General features: G+C 51.2%; 1 protein-coding gene across 7 annotated transcripts in view; it reads right to left on the bottom strand.

Moving 5' to 3' along the window:
• Positions 1-11,054, bottom strand: part of PACSIN3 (protein kinase C and casein kinase substrate in neurons 3) — a 77,499-nt gene extending 66,445 nt beyond the window's left edge. For 3 of the 7 annotated variants that reach the window (XM_083164444.1, XM_083164443.1, XM_083164447.1), the window contains exon 1: positions 10,834-11,053. The gene's annotated coding sequence lies outside the window, so the exon portion shown is untranslated. Of the gene's footprint in view, positions 1-10,833 lie in introns of all 7 variants that reach the window. The other 4 variants (XM_083164442.1, XM_083164440.1, XM_083164445.1 and 1 more) reach the window with 2 other exon arrangements.
• Positions 11,055-23,498: the final 12,444 nt, after the last annotated feature.

The following is a 23,498-nucleotide window of genomic DNA, read 5'->3' as shown; positions in this document are numbered from 1 at the left end:
TGCTTCTACCACCTCTGATGGGAGGCTATTCCACTCATCTACTACTCTTTCTGTGAAAAAATTATTACTCAGATTTCCCCTGAATCTTCCTCCCTCTAGTGTCAGTGCATGTCCTCGTGTTCTGCTGCTCCTCTTCCTGTGACTAATGTCTCCCACCTGCACCTTCCTCCCCCTAGTGTCAGTGCATGTCCTCGTGTTCTGCTGCTCCTCTTCCTGTGAAGAATGTCTCCCACCTGTACCTTCCTCCCCCTAGTGTCAGTGCATGTCCTCGTGTTCTGCTGCTCCTCTTCCTGTGAAGAATGTCTCCCACCTGTACCTTCCTCCCTCTAGTTTCAGTGCATGTCCTCGTGTTCTGCTGCTCCTCTTCCTGTGAAGAATGTCTCCCACCTGTACCTTCCTCCCTCTAGTGTCAGTGCATGTCCTCGTGTTCTGCTGCTCCTCTTCCTGTGAAGAATGTCTCCCACCTGTACCTTCCTCCCTCTAGTGTCAGTGCATGTCCTCGTGTTCTGCTGCTCCTCTTCCTGTGAAGAATGTCTCCCACCTGTACCTTCCTCCCCCTAGTGTCAGTGCATGTCCTCGTGTTCTGCTGCTCCTCTTCCTGTGACTAATGTCTCCCACCTGTACCTTGTTAAAGCCCTTGATATATTTGACAGTTTCTATCATGTCCCCCCTTTCCCTTCTCTGCTCTAAAGTATACATATTAAGATCTTTTAGTCTTTCCTGGTACGTTTTGTGATGTAGGCCATGCACCATTTTAGTTGCCCTTCTTTGTACAGTCTCTAATGTATTTATATCCTTCTGGAGATATGGCCTCCAGAACTGAACACAATACTCTAGGTGAGGTCGTACCAATGACCTATACAGTGCATTAGAAACCTAGATCATATATTGGATTATCATACAGCTAATTACCCACATCACTGATGTTTAAAAAGAAGCTAGAGTTAAACTAAACACAATGTGGCCGATTCAATTGTTTCTTGATACTGTACCTTTTGGAGCTATTCAATTGTTGTTCCAATCAGAACAGTTCAATTGGAAGTTACATTTTTCTTGCAACCGCCAAAGGAGCGTAAAAAAAAAAAAAAGTTAATACCATCCCGAGTTCTAAATTAATCGTCATCTTTATATAACAATCATATTCTCAGTTTGGGAATTTTAGTAGTTTTACAATTTTAGTAGTTTTACCATTTTAATGCAGCAGTCCGATGTTTGCAGCTATTGAACATCAGGATGAGCATTTGGGATTGTGACAGTCCGACTACACCTGTTCTCCCCCCTTACATCCCAGGGGATTGCCTCATCACTTAGAGTGGGTATTGCACAAGAGTTTTGCCATAATGCGGGGAGACTATAACAGTTCATGACCCATGTACACAGACTACAGTTCATTTTTGTCGAGATTTACTCAATCTAGCAGTAATTGTTTAAATGGTGGGATTAAACCCACACAAGCACAGAAAACGTCACAGGCCCACGGTGGTAACCAAACCCTGGACCTCTGTTCTGTGAGGCAGCAATACTCACCACTATCCATGCTGCCCTTAGTGATAACGTAGAAGTTTTAGTATTTTGCGATTTACTTGTTTATAGTCTGTTAGAGCCGGCACGCCATGCAGTGGTCGGTTTGTTTATCCATAATATTGGCTAAGTGTCTTATGTGGTTTTAGAATCTTTTTATGACCCTTTTCCAATTGAATTTCTTTTTATTATTGTGTATAGACTGTGACCTTACACTGACTGTTTCATGCACTACTACTTTACTGCCCCATATGATTTATTTATGGTTTATGTTCCTTTTTAATGGCAATGTACAACAGTATTTCACAAAAATAAAAACCCACTTACAGGGATGCCAATCCTGGGGCATTTTCTCAATCCCAGGATTTGGGATTGAAAAATGTTCAGTCCCGGGAATTACAAGATCTGGGATTGGCATCCCTAATGAAAAAGAAAAACAATTGGGTAGGTGGTGCCGCACTGAGCAGCCAGGCCAGCGGCAGAGGAGCAAGCAGGGCAGGTGGTGTGGGGGTGCGGCCTGCGCAGCGTGACCTTTAGCATCGCATCACGTTGTGCGCCGGGTCAGCGTTTGAGCGAGTGCTCAGACGCTACCCGGCATAATTCAGAAATCCTGGCGATTTTGGGGCCAAAATAGTGGGATTCAATCTGAGGTTTACCCCACACAGTCATCCTAAAAAGGTAGACTCCGGGCTTCAGACACTACAAGGAAGACTGCGATAAAAAGCACTTGGGAGGGCCCATTAATTCCCCATTTGCCACAGATAAGCCCACAAGCGAAGGCAGTCTCATGGAACTTGGGAGTACTACTGCAAGTATGGCTCACAGGAGCGACAGAAATGAGGTCAACCACTAAAGGACGACAGGGCTTAGGAGGTGAACACGCCTAAGGTCGTCAGTCAAAAGATCAACTTAATTTTTCAGGATTTTTCATGCTGAATGTCGACAGACACCATATCAGCGTACCACTGTGCTCGCCATGCTTCAGGCACAGCACCTCACTGCGCTCAGCACACGGATATATTGTCCTTCCATGCCCTAGTAGAGAGTAGGGTATAAAAAACTAAAAAAAAATTAAAATAAAAAAATCATGTTGACTGTATGCTTGTGTCAACCTTAGGTATGTCAACCTATTTCATGTGCCAACTTAATGTATGTCGACCTTAATACTATCGTCCTAGTGAGCATATCCCGTTACCGCACTCAGCAAACCCTGCAGATGATTGGATTCCAAAACCAGAGTACTTTATCCTTTTATGAAAAAAATAAAAATAAAAACAGTGTATAAAAATGATACAATGTTACATAATAAAGCATGCAGAAAAGGGGTTCTCTACTTTTTCTAGCATTTGTACTACAAAACATCACAAATGCCAATGGGCACCTAGCCTAGGTCAGCTACCTTCCCATTCAGCCATGCTTTTCTCACAATTACTTACAGCCCATTGTACTATTTTCTTTTTAACCCTTTGAGTGCCAAGTGAATGTCAAAATAGGATTTTTTTTCGGTACTTGTTTCCTAGCACGGCCACACCGATTTCCATCGGGGTGGTCGTGTCGGAAAAATCGCGTCGGTCGCATCGCATGCGATGCGACCGACGCGATTTTTACATTGAATCAAATGTGAATAGGGTCCCTGGGACCCTATTTTACATTGGATTCAATGTAAAATATTCCCCAGACCCCCCAATTTTACCCCCTCAACGCCACCCCACGATTGACACGAACCCGAAGCGTGGCGAGCGCAGCGAGCCCGCGAGGGGCGGCGGTGCGCGTCCTCCGACCTTTTCATACCCCTACTATCCACGTCGGCGTGGAGTTGAGAATATAAAGTGTGGCGAGCGCAGCGAGCCACCGAGCCCGAAGCGTGGCGAGCCCCGCGTATAACTTCACAGGTATAGGCGTCCGCTCGCCACGCTTCGGGCTCGGTGGCTCGCCACACTTTATATTCTCAACTCTACGCCAACGTGGATAGTAGGGGTATGAAAAGGTCAGGGGACGCGCACCGCTGCGCTCGCCACACTTCGGATTGGCGTCAATCGTGGGGTGACGACGGGGCCATATACAATGTGAAATGGGTTATATTGGCCCATTTCACATTGTTTCCTATGTGAGATGGACTTAATCAAGTCCATCTCATCTTGTGCCATTATAATGGCACAAGACCGGTGCGATGCTCCCGATTTCAATGTTAAAAAATATTTTAACATTGAAGCCTATGGCAAAATCGGGGGCATCGCGTCAGGGGCAATGTTAATGGTCGCGAGCGACGCGATGCCCCCGATTTTGCCTTTGCAAATGAAATGTAAAAAAAAAAAATTATTTAACTTATATAACAAATGTGAGCGACGCTGGCCTTTTTAGATGATATTTTGAACATCTCTCAGGGATTTTGGCACTCAAAAAGGTTAATGTATAGTACAGTGGTTCCAAAACATTTTTTGAATCGCAGCACCCTAGAGATTCAGAAATGTAACGGCACCCCTAGGAAGAAAAAATAAATAAAAAACCGTTTCTTTAGAAATTTAGACGAAAACAAAAATTACAGTAAATTGTGTTTATAGTTGAACCTTAAACTGGATACACATTATAAAACCGTGTACAAGGTGCTGGGAAATTTTGATTAGATAGTCAAGATTACCTAGCAAGGATCGCACTGCATACACAATATGGATGACAGCTAGGGAAGCCAATCCCGGGGCATTTTTTCAATCCCGGGATTCGGGATTGAAAAATGCTCAATCCCGGGATTCCCGGGATTGGCTTTCCTAATAAAAAAAACGCCCTGGCCGCCCCGCATTTACTTACATTTGCAGGGGCGGCCGGGTTGATGGGTGGGAGCCGGGATGCCGGGTGGGCAGCTTCATCCGGCCGGCGGCAGGGTGGGAGCCAGGATACCGGGTGGGCAGCTTCCTACTTCGGGAGCCGGGTTGCTGGGTCGGCTGGCTGGCTGGCGACTTCATAATGCGGAGTTGCTTGCTTGCTGGGTGGGCTGGCTAGGTGGACGGGCGGCTTCATCTCTGCCTGCCTGCGCAGCGTGACCTCTCGTCACGCTGCGCAGGGTTGCTCTGCCGGGTATGGGAGTATCCGGGCAGCGGCTGAGCGAGTGCTCAGACGCTGCCCGGCATTAGACTGCGCATACGCAGTCTAATCCCGTGATTGGAAACTACAATCCCGGGATTGAAATCCCGGCGTTTGGGGGGCCAAATCCCGGGATCCCGCCGATCCCGGGATTGGCCACCCTAATGACAGCGATGTGATCGCTTGGCCAAATAGACGGTGCATACAAGGCAATTTTGACTAAGCCGCATACACACTGTATTTGGTCTATGGCCAATCGGCCTAGTAAAAACTACTTTGCCTGCCGTGTGTATATCTTTCCAATCAGACTTGTTATTACTATGATCATCATTGCTTATTTATACAGTGCCACAAGGGTTCTGCAACGCCTGACAATACATAGATGAACAAAATACAAAAACCAAACAAATAATTATTAATCATTCAAATTAGGACAAGTACATGGTAAATAAGAGACAGTTGCAGCAGTGGACACTGATGCAATTATAGAAGTGGCAGAGATATATTATTTAGAAAAGCACAAGAGGAGAGAGGGCCCTGATCCCAAGAGCTTACATTCTATCATTTATGACCGACAGTCAACAGCAATAGTTTTACCTATAACTATTTCCATAAATGAATTGAGTTGGTCATGGACCACCAATAAAAGGCACCCAGATTGGGAACCACTGCTTTAGTAAAACAACCTCAGCTGCCAGAAATGGGGAAAATATAAGAAAATCCAGAGAGACAATTGCGAGAAGTTTCCATTATAGGAATGTGCGAGAGCAAAACCATCCAAGCACAGTATCTTTAGTACAAAACATAAGTGGGAACCTGAGCAATGTTCTGCATCTACTCTAGTGAGGGAAGGGGGGGGGGGGGTGGAGCCTTTATCTAGCAGGGGACTGGCAGTCGGGTCACCAACCCCCACCAGAAGGGTTGACCTAGACACCTGTCGGCCTTAAACCCATGTCGACCTATAACCCTATCGACCTTCCCACATGTCGACCCAACAGTGTTGACCTAACTGCAGTCGACAATACGACCACATGCCTGAGAAATTGGGTGTCAAATTGTATGTGTTGAACCTGACTCCAATCCGCAGTACCGAGCGCATCGAATCAGAGCTTGACATTGCAATGGTTGCCATAAAGATTTATTGAATGCCGCAGCCATGGCTGGATCACATATGATATTGTACGCAAAATTACTGCATAAGGTGAATCAGAAGAGATCCTGCCGCCCCGGAAGCTCACATGCGACTTCAAGCCTCCCAGAAGTTGCACAAGTGTATGGGGGGGGGGGGGGGGGGGCCTTTACCTTCTCACACCCCAACCTCAATGAGCAACCTGCTGATCAATACCACACCCACCCATACATCACAGCACTTACCTAGTACTCCCCGGGGCTTAATGGTCTCACCCACCAAACTACACGCTCTTACTCATTGTACTATACTCTTCTGCACTCACACTATGTCACCTGCTATTCCAGAAGCTGTCACTCCCTGACATTATTCAATAACCCTGTCTCCATTTCTGTGTGCACTCTGTAAGCCTAAGACACCCCCTACTACAAGAACACCTTGCCCTCCACCTTCCTACTCACAGCCTGCATTTCACCTCTTTGCCCTACTGCACTCATCTACCTGTCTCCAATCAGTATCCCAGACACCCCTGCACTCATCCTGGCTGTCTCTAATCCCAGACCCCCTGTACTCACCTACCTGGCTCCAATCAGTATCCCAGACACCCCTGCACTCACCCTGGCTGTCTCTTATCCCAGACCCCCTGTACTCACCTACCTGTCTCCAATCAGTATCCCAGACACCCCTGCACTCACCCTGGCTGTCTCTTATCCCAGACCCCCTGTACTCACCTACCTGTCTCCAATCAGTATCCCAGGCACCCCTACACTCATCCTGGCTGTCTCTTATTCCAGACCCCCTGCACTCACCTACCTGTCTCCAATCAGTATCCCAGGCACCCCTACACTCATCCTGGCTGTCTCTTATTCCAGACCCCCTGCACTCACCTACCTGTCTCCAATCAGTATCCCAGGCACCCCTACACTCATCCTGGCTGTCTCTTATTCCAGACCCCCTGCACTCACCTACCTGTCTCCAATCAGTATCCCAGGCACCCCTACATTCATCCTGGCTGTCTCTTATTCCAGACCCCCTGCACTCACCTACCTGTCTCCAATCAGTATCCCAGGCACCCCTACACTCATCCTGGCTGTCTCTTATTCCAGACCCCCTGCACTCACCTACCTGTCTCCAATCAGTATCCCAGGCACCCCTACACTCACCCTGGCTGTCTCTTATCCCAGATCCCCTGTACACAGAGCTGGCTACAGAAATTTTGGAGCCCGGTACACTGATATTTCTGGGGGGGCCCAATACCCCACCCCGTTGAGCAGAACATTTTTGGTACATTACATATTGAACGTGTTTTTTTAATTGTAACAAAAGAAACATAATTAATATTCACTAATACCGGAGGGGGTTCCAGGCAAGTACCCTTACAGGAATCCAGGCGGGTGCCTTTATAAACCATTGCTAGTACTGCACTGCCGCAGCCATGCTTAGGCCGGTTTCACACACTCCGGCTCCTGCCGGACGGTGAAATCCTGCACGGCCAGGGAGCCCTGCCGCACACATTAGTTGTGAATGGACACTATTGTGTCCATTCACACGGGATGGCCACGGCCCGGCCGCACGGTTGCAGTCGGATCCCGCCACTGGAAGGGACGGCTGCCGGGCTGTGGCCATCCCCTCCATGATAAACTACTGTGTGCTGCACGGCTTCCTGGCCGTATGGGTTTTCGCCGCCCGGCAGGAGCCGGAGCGTGTGAAATAGCCCTTACAGCTCCTGAGCTCCTCAAAACCTTTGGGCCCCTCACAAGCTTGGGGTCCGGTACCATTGTCCCCCTTGACCCCCCCCTGTACTCACCTACCTATCTCCAATCAGTATCCCAGACCCCCTGTACTCACCTTGGCTTTCTCTTATACCTGACCCCCTGCACTCACCCTGGCTGTCTCCAATCAGTATCCCAGAGACCCCTGCACTCACCTTGGCTGTCTCTTTTACCTGACCCCCTGGCTGTCTCTTATACCAGACCCCCTGTACATACCTACATGTCTCCAAGCAGTAGCCCAGGCACCCCCTGCACTCACCCTACCTGTCTCCAATCAGTAGCCCAGACTCCCCCTGCACTCACCCTGGCTGTCTATTATCCCAGACCCCCTGTACATACCTACCTGTCTCCAATCAGTATCCCAGAAACCCCCTGCACTCACCCTGGCTGTCTCCCTGTCACAGACCCCCTGCACTCCCCCTGTCACAGACCCCCTGCACTCCCCCTGGCTGTCTCCCTGTCACAGACCCCCTGCACTCCCCCTGGCTGTCTCCCTGTCACAGACCCCCTGCACTCCCCCTGGCTGTCTCTTATACCTGACCCCCTGTACCCCCCCTGGCTGTCTCTTATACCTGACCCCCTTCACTCCCCCTGGCTGTCTCCCTGTCACAGACCCCCTGCACTCCCCCTGGCTGTCTCCCTGTCACAGACCCCCTGCACTCCCCCTGGCTGTCTCCCTGTCACAGACCCCCTGCACTCCCCCTGGCTGTCTCTTATCCCAGACCCCCTGCACTCCCCCTGGCTGTCTCTTATACCTGACCCCCTGTACCCCCCGTGGCTGTCTCCCTGTCACAGACCCCCTGCACTCCCCCTGGCTGTCTCTTATACCTGACCCCCTGTACATATCTACCTGTCTCCAAGCAGTAGCCCAGACTCCCCCTACACTCCCCCTGGCTGTCTCTTATACCTGACCCCCTGCACTCCCCCTGGCTGTCTCCCTGTCACAGACCCCCTGCACTCCCCCTGGCTGTCACCCTGTCACAGACCCCCTGCACTCCCCCTGGCTGTCACCCTGTCACAGACCCCCTGCACTCCCCCTGGCTGTCTCCCTGTCACAGACCCCCTGCACTCCCCCTGGCTGTCTCCCTGTCACAGACCCCCTGCACTCCCCCTGGCTGTCTCCCTGTCACAGACCCCCTGCACTCCCCCTGGCTGTCTCCCTGTCACAGACCCCCTGCACTCCCCCTGGCTGTCTCCCTGTCACAGACCCCCTGCACTCCCCCTGGCTGTCTCCCTGTCACAGACCCCCTGCACTCCCCCTGGCTGTCTCCCTGTCACAGACCCCCTGCACTCCCCCTGGCTGTCTCCCTGTCACAGACCCCCTGCACTCCCCCTGGCTGTCTCCCTGTCACAGACCCCCTGCACTCCCCCTGGCTGTCTCCCTGTCACAGACCCCCTGCACTCCCCCTGGCTGTCTCTTATCCCAGACCCCCTGCACTCCCCCTGGCTGTCTCTTATACCTGACCCCCTGTACCCCCCGTGGCTGTCTCTTATACCTGACCCCCTGCACTCCCCCTGGCTGTCTCTTATACCTGACCCCCTGTACCCCCCCTGGCTGTCTCTTATACCTGACCCCCTGCACTCCCCCTGGCTGTCTCCCTGTCACAGACCCCCTGCACTCCCCCTGGCTGTCTCCCTGTCACAGACCCCCTGCACTCCCCCTGGCTGTCTCTTATACCTGACCCCCTGTACATATCTACCTGTCTCCAAGCAGTAGCCCAGACTCCCCCTACACTCCCCCTGGCTGTCTCTTATACCTGACCCCCTGCACTCCCCCTGGCTGTCTCCCTGTCACAGACCCCCTGCACTCCCCCTGGCTGTCACCCTGTCACAGACCCCCTGCACTCCCCCTGGCTGTCACCCTGTCACAGACCCCCTGCACTCCCCCTGGCTGTCACCCTGTCACAGACCCCCTGCACTCCCCCTGGCTGTCTCCCTGTCACAGACCCCCTGCACTCCCCCTGGCTGTCTCCCTGTCACAGACCCCCTGCACTCCCCCTGGCTGTCTCCCTGTCACAGACCCCCTGCACTCCCCCTGGCTGTCTCTTATACCTGACCCCCTGTACATATCTACCTGTCTCCAAGCAGTAGCCCAGACTCCCCCTACACTCCCCCTGGCTGTCTCTTATACCTGACCCCCTGCACTCCCCCTGGCTGTCTCCCTGTCACAGACCCCCTGCACTCCCCCTGGCTGTCACCCTGTCACAGACCCCCTGCACTCCCCCTGGCTGTCTCCCTGTCACAGACCCCCTGCACTCCCCCTGGCTGTCTCCCTGTCACAGACCCCCTGCACTCCCCCTGGCTGTCTCCCTGTCACAGACCCCCTGCACTCCCCCTGGCTGTCTCCCTGTCACAGACCCCCTGCACTCCCCCTGGCTGTCTCCCTGTCACAGACCCCCTGCACTCCCCCTGGCTGTCTCCCTGTCACAGACCCCCTGCACTCCCCCTGGCTGTCTCCCTGTCACAGACCCCCTGCACTCCCCCTGGCTGTCTCTTATCCCAGACCCCCTGCACTCCCCCTGGCTGTCTCTTATACCTGACCCCCTGTACCCCCCGTGGCTGTCTCTTATACCTGACCCCCTGCACTCCCCCTGGCTGTCTCCCTGTCACAGACCCCCTGCACTCCCCCTGGCTGTCTCCCTGTCACAGACCCCCTGCACTCCCCCTGGCTGTCTCTTATCCCAGACCCCCTGCACTCCCCCTGGCTGTCTCCCTGTCACAGACCCCCTGCACTCCCCCTGGCTGTCTCTTATCCCAGACCCCCTGCACTCCCCCTGGCTGTCTCCCTGTCACAGACCCCCTGCACTCCCCCTGGCTGTCTCTTATCCCAGACCCCCTGCACTCCCCCTGGCTGTCTCCCTGTCACAGACCCCCTGCACTCCCCCTGGCTGTCTCTTATACCTGACCCCCTGTACATACCTACCTGTCTCCAAGCAGTAGCCCAGACTCCCCCTACACTCCCCCTGGCTGTCTCTTATACCTGACCCCCTGCACTCTTCCTGGCTGTCTCTTATACCTGACCCCCTGCACTCCCCCTGGCTGTCTCTTATACCTGACCCCCTGCACTCCCCCTGGCTGTCTCTTATACCTGACCCCCTGCACTCTTCCTGGCTGTCTCTTATACCTGACCCCCTGCACTCCCCCTGGCTGTCTCCCTGTCACAGACCCCCTGCACTCCCCCTGGCTGTCTCCCTGTCACAGACCCCCTGCACTCCCCCTGGCTGTCTCCCTGTCACAGACCCCCTGCACTCCCCCTGGCTGTCTCCCTGTCACAGACCGGAGCACTAGTCCCCCACCCCCCTAGCAGCAGCCACTGCAGCTAGTCCCCCTTACCTCGGTACTGGAGGCCGGGAATCCGGCGGGGTGTCGGGCTATGGCCGTGTCTCCGCTACCCGGGATGTATGCTTTGCTCCCGGCAGGCTGCCTGGCTCTCTGTTGCGCGCTCCCTCCGTCTCTTTCCCCAGCTGCAGCTCGTCCTCCAGCGTGTACGCGCAATACTACACGCGCTGCGCGTCCACGCCACCCGCTCTCTCTCCTCGGCCGGGTATAATCCGTGCTCCCGCCCCGCCCTGTGCGCGCTCCCGGCGCTAATTAATAGGATCCCCCGCTCCCCCGCCTCCTCCCTGCCTGGCTGTGCTCTGGCCTCTAGTGTCTGCAGTACCTTCCAGTGACTGCTCTCACCTGTTGGGTACATTGCCACCACCTTCCTCACGTGTTACAGGGAGGGATGGGGGATTGCCCCTTCCCCATTATTGGTGCATGATAACACATAGCTCCCTTCTATGTATGGCAGCTGCATGTATATCTCAGGTACCAGCTGGAATCCCACCATCCCTGCCAGCAGCCTTCACAGGTTTCTATGGCAATGCCATGCTGCAGGTTTTACCTATTTGCTGATTGCGGTACCCCACTGTGATTCTCTGTTGGAAAAGACCCCCATGCATTAGGCCGGCCTGATTTCCCCAGCAGCTCCCCGGGAGGGCTCTGACACAATTTCGCACTTGATGTGCCAAGTTTTGCATGTGATAATTCGCATGCAACTCCTGGGGATCGGGACAGCGGTAAGGAGCCGTAAGGGGGGGTGCTGGGAGCCGGCACGGGGGATGCAGAGTGGCGGGCAGGGGATTCACAGAAGCGGTGAGTGGACGCTGGCTAGGGTGACCAACTCATCCCTTTAATCTGGGACACACATTAATTACACAGGTTCTGTGGCAGTTTAAAACCAGGTGAAATGGAGTCTTGAGGTGTGGCAGTTGAAAACCAGGTGAAAGCCAGCCACAGAACCTGTGTAATTAATATGTGTCCCGGATTAAAGGGATGAGTTGGTCACCCTAACGCTGGCGGTGTTCTCGGGAAACCAAGAGATGAGCTGCAGAAGAAAAAATTTCCCGTACTTCGTCTCCCAGCTCCCCTGCCTGGCTCTCCGAGAACCACGCTGGCCGGCTTCCCCCGCCTGCATCCACTCAACACCTCTGTGAGTCCCCCGCCCGCCACTCTTCATCCCCTCTACCGGCTGCCAGCGTCCCCCGGCCCGGCTGCAGGCTGCACATAATATTTATCTTATGTGCAGCCCGTCCAACCTCCCAAATCCGATGCGCACAGGACCGGGCATTGGGTCGGACGTGGGGTTACCACCTTTCCCCTTTAATTCCGGACACATATTAATTACACAGGTTCTGTGGCTGGCTGACTTCAAGACTCCATATCACCTGGTTTCAAACTTCCACAGAACCTGTGTAATTAATATGTGTCCGGAATTAAAGGTGGTAACCCTAGTCGGACGGGATGTCAAAACATCAGTGTGCCACACGGAATGACGCAAACTTCACATTGAGCTAAAATTCACATTGTGCCACAGGGAATGAGCTAAAATACACATTGTGCCACAGTGAATGAGGTAAACTTCGCAGTATGCCGCACAGAATGAGCTAAAATTCACATTAAGGCACAAGGAATGAAGCAAACTTCGCAGTATGCCACAAGAAATTATGCAAACTACAGTGTGCCACACAAAATTCCGCAAACTTCACATTGTGCTACACGGAATGAGCTAAAATTCACATTGTGCCACACGGAATGACGTAAACTTCGCAGTATGCCACACGAAATTATGCAAACTACAGTGTGCCACACAAAATTATGCAAACTTCACATGGTGCCACACGGAATGAGCTAAAATTCACATTGTGCCACACGGAATGACGTAAACTTCGCAGTATGCCACACGAAATTATGCAAACTACAGTGTGCCATACAAAATTCCGCAAACTTCACATTGTGCTACACGGAATGAGCTAAAATTCACATTGTGCCACACGGAATGACGTAAACTTCGCAGTATGCCACACGAAATTATGCAAACTACAGTGTGCCACACAAAATTATGCAAACTTCACATGGTGCCACACGGAATGAGCTAAAATTCACATTGTGCCACACAAATGACGCAGACCACATTGGCTATTATTAATTTAATAATAACCATGCTTAAACTGTCTGATTATAATTTTTATGCGCAGGCATGAATATCCTTGAAACCTGGACAGTTTTTCACATTCTACTGAAGATAATGGGTTAAACACTTCCAACCAAATGGCTGTTTCGGTAGATATCAAAGGTTTATCGGCGATCACCAGTGAAAACCAGATTAGCCGTGACTGACAATGGGAAAACATTATTTCAACCTGACAGATTGTGTTGTATTGTGTACTTTGGTTTGAGCAGATTATAATCAAATTTATATTATGTTTTTTTATAATAATATATGCCCTACTTTTATCCCACTTTTTTGGGGGCGGATTTTACATTTAATCCGGATTATGACCCAAACAGAGATTTGTGGATGTATTTATCTGTTAAATCCACTGTTTCTTTTTTGTTAACGCGAACTGTTCAAAGAGATTGTAATAATCCTCTGAGGACGGGGAGGATCTTTATAATGAGAAATGGGTGAAATTTGAACCGCAGATATGATCTTGCATCTTTAGAATTCTGCAGATAACTTTCTATTTAAATAGGTACTTGTATGAATTTCTTCATTCCTTACACTTGAATTCTGGATGACTCGCAAAGCTGCAAAATTTGCAACTCTGTGAGCCAACTAAACACTGCCTGCACGTCCGTCCATCCGCCCCCCCCCCCACATCATGGTGCCATCTACATGAAATGCTGGATGTTCCCATGGGTGCGACTTTTGCCCACACTGCTCCGTGCGAACAGGCCGGCCACTATGCAAGTCCATTTGCAAACAGTTCCAGCCCATGGGCATAAAACATTAGGACCGTGCAGTCTGCAAACAAAGCAGAATTTTGTAAAAGTAACATCCCTTACTTAAATGAATGACATTTATTTTGTGCTTCTGAATCAACTAAAGCTTTTGTAACATCATTCTATGATTGGGTACACACTGAGCTATATGCATTCTGACACCCGGCGGATTATTGCGTGTGCCCTATATGTCAGTGCACGCAGGGCCGGTGCCACCACTAGGCAGCTTTAGGCATTTGCCTAGGGTGCCGGCCACTGGAGGGCAGTACTGAGCTGCCGGAGGAAAGCTCCAGCCAAGTACCAAGCCAGCAGCTATTCTAGCAGGGAGCAGGTGAGCGTACCTCCGCCCCTCCCTGGAGTCTGCCCATGGATCAGTGTTAATCTGCGGGTGGCACCTGCTGCCCCCCACCCTGCTGGTCATCTGCGCCCGCACCCACCCACCCTGGAGCCGCCCCCCGGACATCGGTAATCGGCGGCTGCCCCTCGTGCTGGTAAAGGTAATCCGCAGCTGGCGCCCGCTGCCTTCCTCCCTGCTGGCAGTGGCAATCTGCAAACCCACCTCCCCTGGAGCGCCCGCTAACCCCCCCCCCCCCCCCCAGCTGGTCAAAGTTAATCTGCCCCACACCATAATAATTTAAGAATGCTTTTTCACCTTAGGGGTGGGCAGCGGGCGCCAAACGCGCTCCAGGGGGGTGGGTGCAGGCGATACCCGCTGATTGCCGCTGCTGCTGATCAGGAGGGGGGGCGCGTTTGGGTTTGTTTGCCCAGGTTGCCTACAATTCTTGCACCGGCCCTGGGTGCACAGGGATTCTAGCAATGTTGACGTGTTGCACATCAGACTGGATGATATCGCTAGCTACAGAATGTAGGCTAATGAAGGACGGAACAGTGATCCTTGTGTCCCTCATTAATATTGTTCAATGTGTACCCAGGATCTTATATGTTGGCCCATCCGGTAAATCAGCGAGACCATGGTCGACGGCCACATAGTGGACAGGACTTTTTGTTGCCGAAAATCACAGGGGTGTCCAGGGACACTGTGTATGTACACATAGTCCCCTCTTAAGGCTCGCTACGCACAGCACACTATTCTATTCTATCTCCATGTCCACTTGGATAGTAAAGAATGAACCAAGTGGAACGGCACCAAAAAATCCTGAAAAAGTCCTGACCATGTGATCGTCAACCAATCATCCGGCCGATCAACCGCCGGTGTCTAACTAGCGCTACTGCCTCTGCCAGCTGCCGCTGATCTTTAAGCATCTAACTCATCCTGGTGGAATAAGGATGGTCAACCATACCATTTAAAAAAAGACAGGAGCGGCCTGACTGGTACTTTATCTCTCTCCACTTTATCACTCTCCAAGGCTTAGTACATATGCCCCTAAACCAGTAGCCAGTTTGAGTGTCTTTGCCACGCTGCAGCCATAGAGTTTGTATGGGTGCACAAGACAGTGTTGATGATTCTACTTTGTCTGTTTACCCGACTACATCCTGACACAATTCCGTCCTTTTTCCTTTGGTCATTATTAAGCGGGTGACACTGGCTTATCCCCTGTTTACACATTCCCCAGTTATTTGTGTCTGGCACTTCAGGCAACAGCTCACCCCGGACGACCCTTGGTGGAAGTCATCCTCATTAATTACTGGCTGTGAGGATACAGAGACTGGTCCAGGTGGAGACACTTAGATGATATTTATTATTTAATGAAGCTACGATTGACACCACATTTGTGTACGTTTGTGGGAGGTGTTGTGTATGTTTATTCCCTTCCTTGAACTTCCTTGACGTTCCCAATGTGACTCATTGGCGATTGGCCTTTTCTCTATTGGAGGTTGGGCTGACATTTCTATAACCATTTTGATCCTTTACCTAAATAGTGACATTGTTTCCAATCATCGTCATGTTTGTTTTGATTAATTATCGTTCTGTGGCTCTTCTGTTTCATGTTTTGTTGTTCATTCCTCGCAGTCTTTTTATGTACAGGAATGCACATCTCACGTGACTTCTGGGTCTTTAAATGTCTAAAAACACAAAGAGCTGCCTTCCTGGTCCCTGTCACAGGTTCTACCACAGATTACATCTGCAACGTTAGCACTTTAACATACTGTACTGTATGTGCTGGGGAGGTTTGTCAAACCTTCTCAATAGGACAGGTTGTCAGGGATCGGGTTGTTTGTGGATCCAGTACAGCTGAGCAGATTTCATATTGGGAGATTGAAGGGTGTTTCTAGCACAGGTCTGGTTTGCAAATAAGTGCTGATATACAGACCACACTGTGCTAGGTGCACTACAACAGACAGCGACACCCCAGGCAGGGAAGAGGAACTGCATGGGTTTTAAAAGGTGGCGGGTGCTAGAATGAACACTATAACACTATAACACTTCAACAGGGACCCTCGCAATTAGGTTTAGTCTTGGCTGCGCCCCACGTGCAGGTCTTGAATCCCTGCCTGGGTTGGCAGACACTAAGGGGGTGTCATGCCTGAGGTTTGTGTTTGCTTTGTCAGCTGGAATGTAGTGGAAGCTGGGTCCAGAACACATGCGTGAATAACCTCAGGTGAAGGGTCAGAGTCCAGCGCCCGAAGGCATGACCAGTGATGGAGGAAACAAGAATAAAATCAAGTTGTTATTTATTGAACAGTAACTTAGACAATGGCAATCACCGTGAGGAAGTCCTACACTTAGCAGAATGAAACAGTGGTAAAGTCGATGCTAGGGCAGGGAGTGCGCTGCTAGAGAGCAATGCCTTTGAAGCTAGCGGTTGTTGGTAATTACCGATGTTCAAATATTGATGTTTGCACATGATGTTTGAATAATCGATTATGATAATCGCTGTTGGAGGTCGATGTTTGAAGATCGATATAACTGAAGCTAGATATCGATGGTAGAAATCAATGATATCGATGGTAACAGTTGATGTTTGACCGTCGATGTTGGAGATCGATGTTGGAGATTGATGGGGGGTAGTGGACAGACGATTATGCAGGAATGGTATCAGGGGATACCAATAGGGCACAGTAGGAACTGAGTGTAACCTCCAGGGAGAATGGAGGAAGTTCACAGAGACAACAGGTAAGGCAGGAGCTGTGGACTGGAGACAGACAGCTATACCAAAGACATCACACAGGTATCAGAAGAACTTCAAATCAGCTGGAACTGAATGGGCTGCTTACCGAGCCAAACATGAACCACCCCCTAAATCTGTAGGGGATCTGTAGCTCTGATTAACCCAAGGCTGAAAAAATAGCCAGGGCCGGATTTGCTAGAATAGTTGGCTGATGTCCTGACAGGCTGGACCAACCTTGCTTACAGACGATGAATACAGAATATTGTCAGAATGACTGGAAGCCTGGACCGGGCTTGATCGAAGGAATTCCGCAGATAACAGAACCGGGGGGGGGAAAGAAATGGACTGGAACAAATGTGCCGACTTGCTTGAAGACAAAATAGAAGGTAAGCAGAACCGGAGAATAACCTGACGGACTAGAGCAGACTTGCTACAGGACAAGGAGATAATCAGAACCAGAGAATATCCAAATGGACTGGACCAGACCATAATCAGAACCAGAAACTAACCAGACGGACGGGACTGGACTTACTAGACGGCAAGAAGATAATCAGAACTGGAGAATAACCTGATGGACTGGACCGAACTTGCTTGGGGACAAGAAGATGATCAGCACCGGAGCGGAGGATCGCTGAAACAGGAAACTGCCGGCACAGGTGTACCCCAGCGGCACTGTGATACAGAAGAAGAAGTCGCCCAACCAATCAGCTTCTACTTATCATTTCATAGGATGCACTTGATCAATGCTAGGTAGAAACTCATTGGTCTCCACTCTGTAGAACAGCGTTTCTCAAATCCAGTCCTCTGGATATAGTAATTCTGAGTATACAACATGCGATATTATGGACAATTCATTGTTACGAGGCGCTTTGCAGCGCTAAATCGTTCTCATCGTGTAGTGCGTAAGCACAATCTGCGTGATCGCGTGCGTCGGCCAAGTCATACGTCAAAGTAGACCTCAAAAATCGAAAAAAAAATTCAACCTTATTCATGTCGACCATGTCCATCTGACAATGTTGAGCTAGGGTATGTTGACCATTCGTAGGTGTCAACCTAGTCACTGTGACTTCCGACCTAGACATGGTCTACATCTAGACCGTAACCCGAGATATCATAGACCTTATTCAGATACGTTTGCGGCAGAGCTGCGTTCGCACGGGGACCGATGTTGTTGTACTGCGCATGTACGTACCCTGGGCGAGGGGTGCGGGACAGAGGGCAGCTCCATTAGCATATGGGAACGTCCAGCGTTTCATGGGCGTTCCCATGAGAAAGCTGGGCGTTCTCATGCTAATGAGGCCATGAAGCGGGTGCAGGTGCGGTCAGCTGACATCACCGGGTGTCAGCTGCCCGCCCATTCCCTTCCCAGCGTGCGCGCATATGTACAGGTGCACAGAGCAACCTTACACATGCGCGCACCTCCCACATCTTTCATTGGTGGGCGACCATCAAAAGATGTGGGTGGATCCCCCTGGCCTGCGAATGGAAGTCACTGTGTAACATCCATTCGCATGCCCTGCCAGTGGCGTAGCTACGTTTTGGGCGCCCCCCCCCTGCCGTTAGGGGGGGGGGCGCCCCCCCCCCCCCGTCCCGCTAAGCACCCCTTCCCCCCCCTGCCCCACCGCCCCGCCGCCCATGCAAACCCCCCCTTAATCCCCCACAGCCTTACCTATTGCGCTGGTCCCGGCGGCTCCGTTCTTCTGCTGAGGACCACCAGAAAATGGCCGCCCCCATACAGCAGACAGTTTCAGAGAACTGTGTGCTGTATGGGGGCGGCCATTTTCTGGTGGTCCTCAGCAGAAGAACGGAGCCGCCGGGACCAGCGCGATAGGTAAGTCTGTGGGGGATTGGGGAGGGTTAACTATAGCACCGCAGCCCCCGGCGCCCCCACATGCACAGCGCCCCCCCCCCGCGGTGGCGGGGGCTGCGGTGCTATAGTTACGCCGCTGTGCCCTGCGTGTGAATTGTGCCTGCGGAGCCAACCATTCACAAGGCGGGGTTTGGCGGACTCCCAAGGCCAGGGGGATCCACGAATTTGCAGCGTTGCGGAGCATCCAGAATAACCCCCATATGTATTCCCGTCATAATGACTAGTGTTTGTTATAAATGGTTCTCTATTATATGCAATGGTGTCAGTGTCCGTCTCCAGGTGATTATACTATTGGACCATGGCCAGGTACATTCCATCTACACGTGAAGTACAGTAGGGCTACCTGTAGGCATTTGCGGAATCTGTGTTTATTACCAATTCACCTTTTATAAGCTTCCTCCATTACCGACATTGCCCTCGTTGTTCCAGCCTTTATTTCAACCTATTATAAAAAAAAAAAATGTGTATAAATGATTTATGTCTAATCTAATTGAGCCAGTGGTTAAATATTTATAATACCCATTTATTAAAATTTAAAATGCATAAAGTTAAATACGTTAAGATTAATATAGTAACAAGTAGGCAGAGGGCCAGGTTGCACCTCGGTCAGCCCTAATCTTCTGTGGCCTTTTCAGAAATCCGGGACAGACTGAACAGCTGCCAACACTGTGACATAACTCCCGGTCCCAGTATAGGTACAGTACAGTTAGCCATGTTCTATATCTATAATCTATAGGTGGACCTTAGTGTACTGTAATATCCCATATCTGCACAAGCAGGGCTGCCACTAGAAATTGTGGGGCCCTGGACTGACCAAAAAGACAGAGCCCCCCCCCCCCCCCCCAAAAAAAAGGTTAAGCATGCCACCATGTTCTTTTGGGTCCAGAAATGTGCGCCGTTAAAAGGGGTGTAGGGACAGAGACTGGGGGGGGGGGGGCATGCAGGGACAGAGACAGCGGGGTGGGACAGAGATGGCAGGGTGGGACAGAGAATGGCAGGGTGATGCAGAGACAGAGACAACGGGGTGAAGCAGTGACAGAGACGGCTGGGTGACTTGGGGGCAGAAACAGCGGGATGACGCGGGGACAGAGGCGGCGGGAGGATGCAGGGACAGAGGTGACACAGGGACAGAGACAGCGGGTTGGGACAGAGATGGCGGGGTGACACAGGGACAGTGACGATGGGGACGAAGGGACAGTGGGGATGCAGGGACAGTGAACCTATCTGGGGTCCAGCAGTGATTTACAGGTTCTCCAGCAGTGGCGGGGCTCCCGTGGCCGTGGGAATGAGAGCTGGCGCACCCCACGTGGGTGCCTGGTGGAGATAAAAGTCACAGGGATCCCGTGGCACCGGGAACGACAGTGCTCATAGGCAAATGCCGGAGAGGGACTGGGGATGGATGGGGGGGGGGGGGAGAGACAGGCCCTGCCCTCTCTGTGAGTGGACAGCTGTTCCCCCAGCACCCCCTTAATGGTTGCCCTGTGAACAAGGCTATAAAGGTATATCTGCGTTTTAAAATATTTACTTACACACCCATGAGGATGAGGGCAAGTGATGCACAGACATAAGTAACTGGTGTATAGTCACATGACGTAGATTCTAAGAGCAAAGGCTAAAGAAATCATTTGATGGGGATCATACAAGAGGTCATCGATGATGAAACAGATGCCACTAGTTAAGACACCGATGTTGTCTCACCTCGAGTTGCGTACAATTGTGTATATGGGGAAATAGACGCATTGTTTTTGTGCAGACTTTATTTGAGCAAAGCACAACCAGTAAATTTGCTGAGAATCATTTTTATAATTGAATCCAAATCACTGGACATCGGTGGAACGTTTCTGGTCAAAATCTCAAATTTTACATTTGTGTCCATTTTTTTTCCGATGATGATGCTTATCAGTTTATGGTGTGTGTGTGTGTGTGATTTCATTTAATTTAAATGTGTTATTAGTCCATTTCCCTTGGTTTGCTGCATTTGCCATAAACTCTGCAGCCAAATAGAAATCGATAGTAGATTCAAAGCACCGAATAGATCAGTAAGCGCTGTGCAGACTTTGGTGTAGCCGGTTATCCTGTAATCGGCACTGGGTTCAACCAGCCAGGGGGTAACAGGGGAGTCCTCCTGCCATCATATTAACTAGCCACAAACAGGTCACCCCCAGTCCTCACGTGATTTTCTGCAATAAAGCAGTGAATGGGTTAAGAATCAGACTGCTCTTAGCCAATCAGCAAGTGTTTTCTATAGCAGAGTCTGCATTGAGACTACTGAAACAAGTGTAACAGCAGTGGAGCACTCAGTACCTACTGGATATTAGGGGTGTCTGGTTAGTCACTGTGGAGGTACTTAGATTCCCCAGTGCAAACCGACTCTGGACATTTGCCTGCTAGTGGTAGGGTGGCTATCTAGCCATTTACTGCTTATGTGAGACTGCTCATTTTTATTTGATTTATAATGACTTCAGAACATAGTTTATTGTTTATAAATCTATTGCTCTGTTCTAGAGCTATTTTATTGTATTTTGTGTGGAATAAATCTCATTTTCCTTTATGACAGTATTACACTATATATTTTGTTTTGCTTTTCTCCCGCAGGTACAAAAAAAACCACATTTATGCTGCTTTCCCACTGCCAAGCCGTATAAAGAACAGATATTTTTAAACGGTATTTAAAATGGTATTAGCTTTCACATTGCAGTAGATTGCCGTTTTAAATACCATTTAAGTACCATTCACATCACAGTGAAACCGTTTAATCCCCTCGTGTCCCCTGGTACCTGTCCTGCCCCCCCTCCCCCCCCCCGTACCTGCCAGCTGGTACCCTCGCTCCCCCCCCTGCCCTGGTACCCCCTCCCCCCCTGCCCTGGTACCCCCCTCCCCCCCTGCCCTGGTACTTTGCTCCCCACCCCCCGCCTCCCCTGGTACCTGGCAGCAATCCATCCGGGCAGCGGGGCAGTGCAGTAGGCATCGGCTACTAGGGCTCCTAGTCAGCATGATTCAGGAGGAGGCTGCAGCTGGTGCACAGACAGCGGGGGCACTGGGGATCCGGGCAGGTCCGTGCTCAGGAGGAGGAAGCGGAGGAAGGTCCATTAGGAGATTGACATTTCATCGGCGGGGGTCCCTGCCGCGAATGGGAAATAGCGGGCCCGAAAACAACATATGTGCATATCTAATGAGACCCTAATTAAATATGTGCATATTTAATGAACGGCTCCGCTATTTCCCATTCGCGGCAGGGACCCCCGCCGATGAAATGACAGTCTCCTAATGGACCTTCCTCCGCTTCCACCTCCTGAGCACGGACCGCGCTGCCCGGATCCCCAGTGCCCCCGCCAGGGACGTGCAGTCAGGGGCGGCAGTGCCTCCCCTGTCATTAATGATTAATATAATAATACAATTCAAAGAAAATACTTATGACACATATTATGTGTCATAAGTATATGCTTTGTATTATTATAATCATTTTTACCATTTTTTTTTTTAATTAGTTTATGAGGCATCAAGAGCGGTGCCTCTCGCTGTCTATATTACAGCAACAGGCACAGGGGCGGGCAGTGGGCAGGTCTGAGCACTGGGCTGTAAAAGCTCATTTAGAAAGGTTGTATAGGCGGCACCTATAGCAGTGCCTCGGTGACAGGGACGTGCTTTCTGCCTATATGAAAGCACACCCCTGTCACTGAGGCAGATGTCTCAGTGACAAGGGCGTGCTTTCATACAGGCAGAAAGCACGTCCCTGACCGTCACTGTGACTCTTCTATAGGTAAGGTGCCCGCCATTTATACCACAGTGCCATTTTTATAAGTGAGCGGCTCGTTTTGCCGGGTGGGCGCTGACTTGTATTGCAGGAGGGGGGGGGGCTGACTTGTGTTGCCACGGGGAGCGGGAATTGTATTGCGGGGGGGGCTGACTTGTGTTGACGGGGGGAGCGGGAATTGTATTGCGGGGGGGGGGGGGGCTGACTTGTGTTGCCGGGGGGAGCGGTAATTGTATTGCGGGGGGGGGGGGGCCTGACTTGTGTTGCCGGGGGGAGCAGGACTTGTATTGCGGGGGGGGGGGCTGACTTGTGTTGCCGGGGGGAGCGGGATATGTATTGCTGGGGGCAGGGCAGCCGAGAGGGAGGGGGAGCAGGTTCTAATTACCCGGGCCCAGGCTTGCTGGAGGGGCCCTGGTCTGCCCCCCCCCACTCTGTCCCTCCCAGACAGCACACACCTACAGCAGGCTCAGCATGAGCATCTCACTGACAGCGTGAGAGCTCATGCTGACTGAGCACAGTACATGCTGTCGGTATGTGCTGCTGCTGGGGGCATGGCCTAATTGTGGGAGTTGGTCACGCCTCCCACGATTAGGCTACACCCCCAAATTTTACCGGGGCCCAACATACCTCTCGGCTGCCCTGGCTGGGGGGAGCAGGCGGAGCTGCTGTTATGTGGACACCGGGCACCGGCGCACGCTGCGCTTCCCTTTCCTGTCCGGTGTCACTCTTCTGCCTCCCGCCGGCGCTCTCGTTTTGTGTCCTGGTGCCTGTCCCAGGACGCTCTGGATCTCTGCTGGAGGTCTGTCTGGGCTGCAGTGCCTGGACCAATGGTAATGTGGGTCTGGGGGCTGTTTTTTTTTTATGGCACAGGTGTTTGTGTTAAGTGACATATTTGTGTGTGCTTGTGTTAAGGGACAGACTTGTTTGTGTTTGTGTTGTGACAGAGGTTTGTATCTGTGTATTTGTGTAAATTGACAGAGGTGTGTGTTTGTGTAAACTAAGTGACAGAGGTGGAGGTGTACTGTTTCTGTGTGTT

The sequence above is a fragment of the Crinia signifera genome, chromosome 11 (assembly GCF_055691185.1).
Source record: "Crinia signifera chromosome 11, ASM5569118v1, whole genome shotgun sequence".
In the NCBI taxonomy this organism is placed as follows: domain Eukaryota; kingdom Metazoa; phylum Chordata; class Amphibia; order Anura; family Myobatrachidae; genus Crinia; species Crinia signifera.
Note: the sequence above shows the minus strand (reverse complement) of the source record. Positions and strands in the feature narration are given on the sequence as shown.